Here is a 7999-nt window from a genome sequence, read left to right on the forward strand (position 1 = left end):
GCTAAAGTGAAAAGGAGTAACTCCCTTTAGTGATCCTTTCAAGGCTAGCATCCTAAGATCCATAGAAGGGATAAAGCCTTCTAGAGTGAACCTACATAAATAAGAGCTACTTGGAATATAGTGGGTCAAAGGATGACACATTTATGTCAAGTCTTCCAACTTGATCTATGATGTCACAATGCTCATCAAAACTTGTAGGCTCCCAAAGATGGCATTTTCTAATGCATATCGGTATGCCTACACATGAACTTATGTCTAAAGTATGACAAGGGAAATATCTATACCCCAAGGTGAAAAAGAATTTCAAGAAGTGGGACAAGGGGAAGTCATCTTGCCTTGAGAATCCAAGGTGGTAAACCAAACCACCCATCTCATTGAGCTAAAACTAGAAGTAATCATTTTGACCATGCCAAGATGGGAGAGTTTGATGATATCTCATCGACACCTTGGAACTTAAATCACCAAGAGATACGAGTGGGGTAGATTTGAGAGATGACCCTAAAGAGTTTCTTGACATCCTTGTAAGAAAAATACATTCTTGACAAGGTTGATTCTATTTCCTCTATGCCACTATGAGAATAAACTACAAAAGGTGGGACAATGTATAGAGAAGGGGATTCAACTTGCTTTCAACCCTTGAGGACCCAGAGTTCCCAACCATACCACTCCATCTCTATGGCTAGAAGTAACCATTTTTTCCATGCTGATATGGGAGAGTTTGATGATGTCTCGAGTCTCATCAAGACCTTTTGAACCCAAAGCATCAAGAGATTCTAGTGGGTAGATTTAAGATGAGATCTTGAAGAGATTTATTACATCCTAGTGAGACAAACATGTTCTTCACAGTGGATGATTATATTCCCTTCTTGCTGCCATACAATACACATGTTGAACATATTTTCAAACGTGGCATGGAACTAGAGATGTCATGGAGCTATATATGGCATGCTCATAGTGTATTGAGGACATTATAATGAGTGATGTTGATGCAAAAAAGGTTGCTTGTGTTGCAAGTGACTTGAATATGCGCAATAGTATGGAAGACTTGACTTGTGTTGCAAGTGACTAGAATATGCTCATTGGTATAGAAGATTTGTCTTGTGTTGCAATTGAACTCAATGGTATAGAAGACTTGTGTTGAGAATGACAAGATGGGACCATAAAGGAAAATAAATGAAGTGACCTATGGGATAAGTGATGCAATAACAATAATTGATGACATTATTGATAATGGTCATGATGTTCTTATTGTAGTGGAGGGCAAAGATGGTAGAGCATCTAAGACTTATGATGTTGGTCCTAATGGTCTTACTAGTGTGGAGCATATAAATGGCAAAACATCTAATTATGAAGTACAAACAATTCAATATCACAATTCAAGAGATTGGCAATAGATTGACTTCAATAAGCTTGTCTACCAGATTACATTTACAAGATATTAAAAGCATCAAATAATTACCAAGGCCACTTAAGATTTGAGTTTAGAGATGAAGATTCAAAATAAATGGGTAATGGTCTCACAACTAGGAAATGCTAGACACTATTCACAAAAAGAAAGTATCTAAGTGTCAAGAGGTGACAAATCATGGCATCAATTCCAAAACCGATTCCAAAACCATAGAGACAAGTAATTTTAATTGATAAGAATATGGAAAGGACTTTTATGTAAGTTTGTTACAAGAAACTTTGCATTAACAAGGTTGTAAAAGATGATTATGAGGACATACACCTCGGTATTTGAAGTAAGACAGGGCCTAATAGACATAACCATCTTCTTCAAGAGTTTTCTTACTTTCTTCATCAAGGTGATCAAATTTGAGGACGACACTATCAACCTAGATTGAAACCCATGGTTAATGGGAGAGCCATTTGCAATCAAGGATATCAATGCTTAAGTTCCAGACTATAAACTTAAGATTTGAGTTTAGAGATGAAGATTCAAAATAAATGGGTAATGGTCTCACAACTAGGAAATGCTAGACACTATTCACAAAAAGAAAGTATCTAAGTGTCAAGAGGTGACAAATCATGGCATCGATTCCAAAACCGATTCCAAAACCATAGAGACAAGTAATTTTAATTGATAAGAATATGGAAAGGACTTTTATGTAAGTTTGTTACAAGAAACTTTGCATTAACAAGGTTGTAAAAGATGATTATGAGGACATACACCTCGGTATTTGAAGTAAGACAGGGCCTAATAGACATAACCATCTTCTTCAAGAGTTTTCTTACTTTCTTCATCAAGGTGATCAAATTTGAGGACGACACTGTCAACCTAGATTGAAACCCATGGTTAATGGGAGAGCCATTTGCAATCAAGGATATCAATGCTTAAGTTCTATACTATAAACTTCATGGAAATGCCTACAAGACTAAATGCCATTGAAGCACTAGAAATGCAACTATAACATAAAAGAGAATCCTTGAATACCATGCATTGCCACAGCCTCATCTTCACTTAACAATGCCAAATGGAAGAGTGCAATGCCAACAACATCTTCCTTTGAGAATGAGAAAGAAGGTGGTGATAGAAACTATCAATAAATTTTACAAGACAGAGAAGAGAGCATGATTTAAAGGTCAACGTATAAAATTTGGTGTGGACAGTTTTGCCATGTCAAGACACCATCAAAGCAAAGGATACCAAAATTTGAGACATGTGATAAATTGAAAATTTCCATTGAACATAGTAAATGCCAGCAAGAGTGAGGAAGATATATAAAATGGCAAACAATCCATTTACGCCATGTGAAGGTTGCTAGAATGTTGTATGCTTCTTGGAAGGAGGAGGCCATTTCCCATGACGATAAGTCCACGTGCATCACCATGGATGGCACCGATTAGAATACAACAACTTTTCTAAGATTTAGATGCACTCCACCAACATTGGACAGTAAACGTGGGCTAAAAACACATGTGTGGAGTATTAGTACATGGATATTAACTCTTTTGTGATGTATGGATTGATAGTTTGCATGGACATGATAGGAACCAAGTGGCAACGTCCATCATGAATGCAAATGAAAGGTTAGAGATGCACGTGGATGTTTACCTCACACCTTGCATATACAAGCTGATAATTGTTGGAGAGAAAACAAGAATAGATATATATTTGGTTTATGCTCTATGCTAGTTGGTTTGAAAATATTTGAATAAGTGAAGTTGGATTTCTTCTTATTGGCCATACACATTAAGACATAGATCAAATAAGTAGTCAAGGGAGAGTTGAAGTCAAGGAATATTCTGACAATGGATGATATGATATTTTGAATTGGAAAAAATTTGGAGGTTCTTGAAAGGAAGAACCAAAGTGGCTATCTTAGAGTGGATGGGAGATTGGAGAGAATTAATAGAGATGCATTTAAACAAGGAGATGAAACACTAATGGGGCACACAAATCCACACTACTTTCGGTTCAATATGCATAACAATACCGCAGTGATGTAATGGAAGCACTATTCAATGGATGGAGATCATTTCTAGAGTTATCCGTATGCTTTTATTATAACAAATACTCCATTCATTAGGGGATGTTTGGACTCAAAAAGGGCCTCTTGCACTAGGGCCTTAAGAATTGTCTTAAACATGGATTAGACTCTAGGCCAATGAGGAGATTTGAGCTTTTAAAACATCAAGAATTTTTGCTTGGATCTCATTGGTGGATAGAACGAGTCCCATGCCAAGTAACATGAAGTCAATGGTAAAAGGGGTGCTTAATCTATTCTTTCTGATATGATCCATTGGACAATATATGATCTAATAGCCCTTGTAAGCTGTGGGTCCACTTGCCACATGTGGCCTCTTACAATGGTGGCCTACACTTAATGAACCTATGATGGTGGCCTCCTACCATTAGATCTTACCAAGATCTAATGGATCACGAATGGCATGCAACGTATACCCTTAGATCTCAGTGCCTACATCTGATGGGGGAGGCGAGGCATTGGTCACACGCTATTAGATGTAGTTGATGGGGCTTTGGACCATTAGATCTCTTTAGATCTAATGGTGGAGATTGGTTGTCATGTTGGTAGAGCCTATAGCAAAGCCACATGGCATGCACAAACAAGAGCGATGATGTGGAGCATGCAACTTAAATGCACCACCGCCACTTGCTCTATAAGGCCTTTGGACCATTATATCAAAAAAGGTCTAATGGCCAACATTCTCTGCACCCTGCGCTTTGGACTTGCTGGCATACCTATCATTAATAGCTGTAGGATCTATGCATCATCTAAGGGCTCTCATGATCCGCCCTTTTTCAACCATAGAGGTCCATTGGAGATCCAATGGCTAAGAATGCACGTCGACTAAGTTTGGGAACCATCTGGACTACTCATTGGTAATCCAGCACAACATTAGCTTGTCTTCTATACTTGCACCTCCGTTGCACCAAGTCCACCACCTCTCAACTGCCTCTTTGTGCTTGCCATAGCGAGGCCTCATTTTCCATGCAAGCTTCCTCACCCTGCAAGCAATAGAGAAGGTGTGCTATAGCTCCATTTTACTGCATTGCAAACACCACGACTTCCACGAGTATCGCTTGATCTTGCTTACTCACTACTCGTTGCTAGGAGAACACATATGCATGTAAAAAAGTCTCTTCTGTCCCAATAACAATGACACTACAGAGGGCTTGGTACTAAATGGAGATGCAGCAAGAAACAATATGTACTATAGCCAAAACAAACAAACATCTATTTGCAGCTCCTGTAAACGAAAAAGGGGCATCCAAACACCAAAGGCAAACTACCTTGTGAAAGTGAATGACACACCAAAGTTTCCTTGCTCCGGTTGTGGATGCCTCTAACGTTCAAATCCAAATTGAAAAAAACAACCATCCATAAACCACATTTAGCAAGAGATCCCGAACCACATCAAGAACTAGCTGAGCAAAAAGTGCTTGCATGCTCACTGTGCCACCACCAGCTCCGCTCAGGAAAAATTCCCAAATTCTCCAAGGAAATTATGCGAATGGCCGACCCCAAAATAAACACATCGACCTTGAATAAAATTGAGGAGTGGATAATCTCGATAAGAATACCATTTGCGCAAACAAGGCAAATGACATATGAGGGCCAACTCGGCCTACATGGTAGTGTCATAAATGTTTTTTCAGACATCGATCGAGCACAACAAGTCCTGCTGCGTTTCATAAACAACTCTACTACGAGGACTGTAGCTATGAAGTGCTCCTTGCATTATGACCACAACTACATCAATGGCTTGGTTCGCCCTCGTTCGCCCCACTGTGACAATGCGAGCGTTGCAAGAATTGTTTATGACCCCTCTTTACACTACCAACAATGTTAAAATCAACCAGCAGTGGAACGAGCACATCCAGCAACTGCAAAGCGAAGACGAGGGCTAGTAGCAAACACAAGTAGCACAAGAAAGGGACATTGCTCTGCCCGATGATGTGACCGACACATTTGTTCATGGCATTTACACCAGCCAACAAGTTATTGATTTCAAGAATAGGCCAATTACGATCGCCCCCTCCGAAGGATTTTCTCCTCTGAGCCTTTCAAAGGATGAGCATTGCGAGGAACTAGCATTTCCAACTTTATTCTATGGCCACACTCGTGCTTATTGCATACCAAGTAGAACAAGCTACCAAGACATAGTGAAGTGGGAGCTTTGCAATGAGGATAGGAGGTTTGCAAGATCCATTGATAGCTTGTTCTTCAAAACAATGAAGGTGTTGGTGAGACAAGTCTTGTCATCCGTTTGGGTCCACATGCGCAAGGGGAAAATGCAAGGACAAAGAATCAAGGCAAAAATAGTAGTACTCGACACAAATGTGGAGCAATTGCTACAATCAAAAATTGGTTTCCTGGACTTTGCTTGTTTGAGAATGTCGGCTGATTACCAGCACCAACTTAAGCGCAATGTTTTTGCCATGATTAGAGAACTAGGCCCACCTATTCTTCATCACACTATCTACTGCGGAGAAGCAGTGGGTGCCACTGGTGCGATGCTTGCAAGAACTACAAAAAAATGGTAGTGCAGAGTAGTCAGTCCAGGCTCCTGACAATTTATAGGAACTGGTCCGAGCAGACCCAGTGACAATAGCACAATATTATGTGCACAAGTTCAGGGCCCTCAAAACGTTGTTGTGGCAAGATAACATTATTTTGGGAACAATATGTTGGTACTCGCCTCTGTCCTCCAACAAACTTTGCTTTCATGGGCTGCGAAAACTTTTTGAACTTCTTAGGGGATTCCGTCTTGTTGCCCTTTGACCTTGATGTCTCATGTGAGCTTCCTTTGAACCCATAAACTTTCCCTTGCATTAGTGCATAAGCTGTAGTGGCATTCTCAACCAACTGAGACATATTGGAAACCCTTGTCTTCGTGCAGTAGTCCCAAATCTCCTTTGGCAACCCACAGCAATATCTTTCAATTTGCTCGGACAGTAGCACAAGTTTGCAAGAACTCATTGGTAGTAGGGCTTCCCAAAACTTCTTATTGTAGTCCTCCAAATTTCTACAATTTGTAGCATCCAACTTGTACCAAGCGGTCAAAATAGAGGTAGCTAGCACGATCATGGGTTGCTCTGGGTGGATGAAGGACCCAGCATAGCAATGCCAACAACACCACCATAGAGCGATTTGTTGACAAATATATAAGCACAGATAGTGCACTCCTTGAAGACGCACTCAATGACATACAAACACACAAGCATAGGCAAATATGCAAGAAAAAGCATTTGCATTGTGAGGAAGACAACAAGAACATGTGCAGGAGGGAATTTGTAAAACTCAAAGAAGCACTACAGGGCAAAACATGCACAAGACTCAATTTTGATTCATTCCTAGAGAAACTTAATCTTTCCGAGCAAGAATATGAGAACATACTAGGGAGCAGCATCTTACAACTATACAGATTCATGAAAAGAAATCCAAAGGACATATGTACAAACAATTTTAACTCGTAATTTTAACCCACATTGAGCAAACTATGGGGTGCTAACACTGACATAGAATTTGTTCTAAACCCCCATGGTGTAGCATCATACTGCACTTCATATATAATGAAAGTCGACATGGAGACAAACAATGTGGTCAAAAAAGCGATCATCCAGAGCCTCCAGCATAATTCGACAGTCAATGAGCGTGTCCGCAAGGTTGGGAATGCAATACTAAATACTCAAAACATCAGTGCACAACAAGAAATGTACTTGTGTCTCTCGCTACCGCTAACAAGCACTATAAGAGAATTCATTTACATAAACACAAGCTACTAACAGGGCACTTCTACTGAAAAGGCGAGTGCAACTAGAGAAGCTGCATCCGAAGAGCATTGACATCTTCTTCAATGACATTGTCACTAAGTATTCGAAGCAATAGGAAACTTGCATCACCTATCCTTGGCAACATTCGCAAGTTCCTACATTATAAAGCAAGGACACACTAAAGAAAGGAAAAAAAGAAGAATAATACGTTTCAATAACTATAACAAGGTAAAAGACCCTGAGAATCACTACAGGGAATTGTGCCTGTTGTACTTGCCATTCCAATCCACCCTCGATGAAACAATCCAAACATGGAAGGACATGTACACAAAAAACAAAGAGATTTTCCACACAGATACTATAGATGGTAATGCAACTAGCTACCTATCAAAATCAAGCGGAGAACGCCCTTTGGCTTCCACAAAAAAGTGTGATCTTCTGAATGACATGGATTACCATCCAAAACCCACACCAAGCAGCCATTGCAACAAGCAAAACCAAACTACATGTCCAACGAGGCATATTATGGGAACTTGAGAAAAATGAACTTTGTGCAACGTCTAATTTTTTATGACATTAAGTTGAAGAAAAGAATAAAAAAGGAAGAGCAAATGGACTTGTTCATTACAGGTAATGCAGGCTTTGCCGGCATGACCTTTGTTGCAACCATGATAGCGGAGGCACTGCGTCGGCACCACTCACACAGAAACACATCCGACACTGACCTACCTAAAAGTTTTGCTACTAGCATACATGGGG

This window comes from Dipteris shenzhenensis, chromosome 33 (assembly GCF_047967505.1).
Source record: "Dipteris shenzhenensis isolate YYH24624 ecotype China chromosome 33, Dip_SZ_1.0, whole genome shotgun sequence".
NCBI lineage: Eukaryota > Viridiplantae > Streptophyta > Polypodiopsida > Gleicheniales > Dipteridaceae > Dipteris > Dipteris shenzhenensis.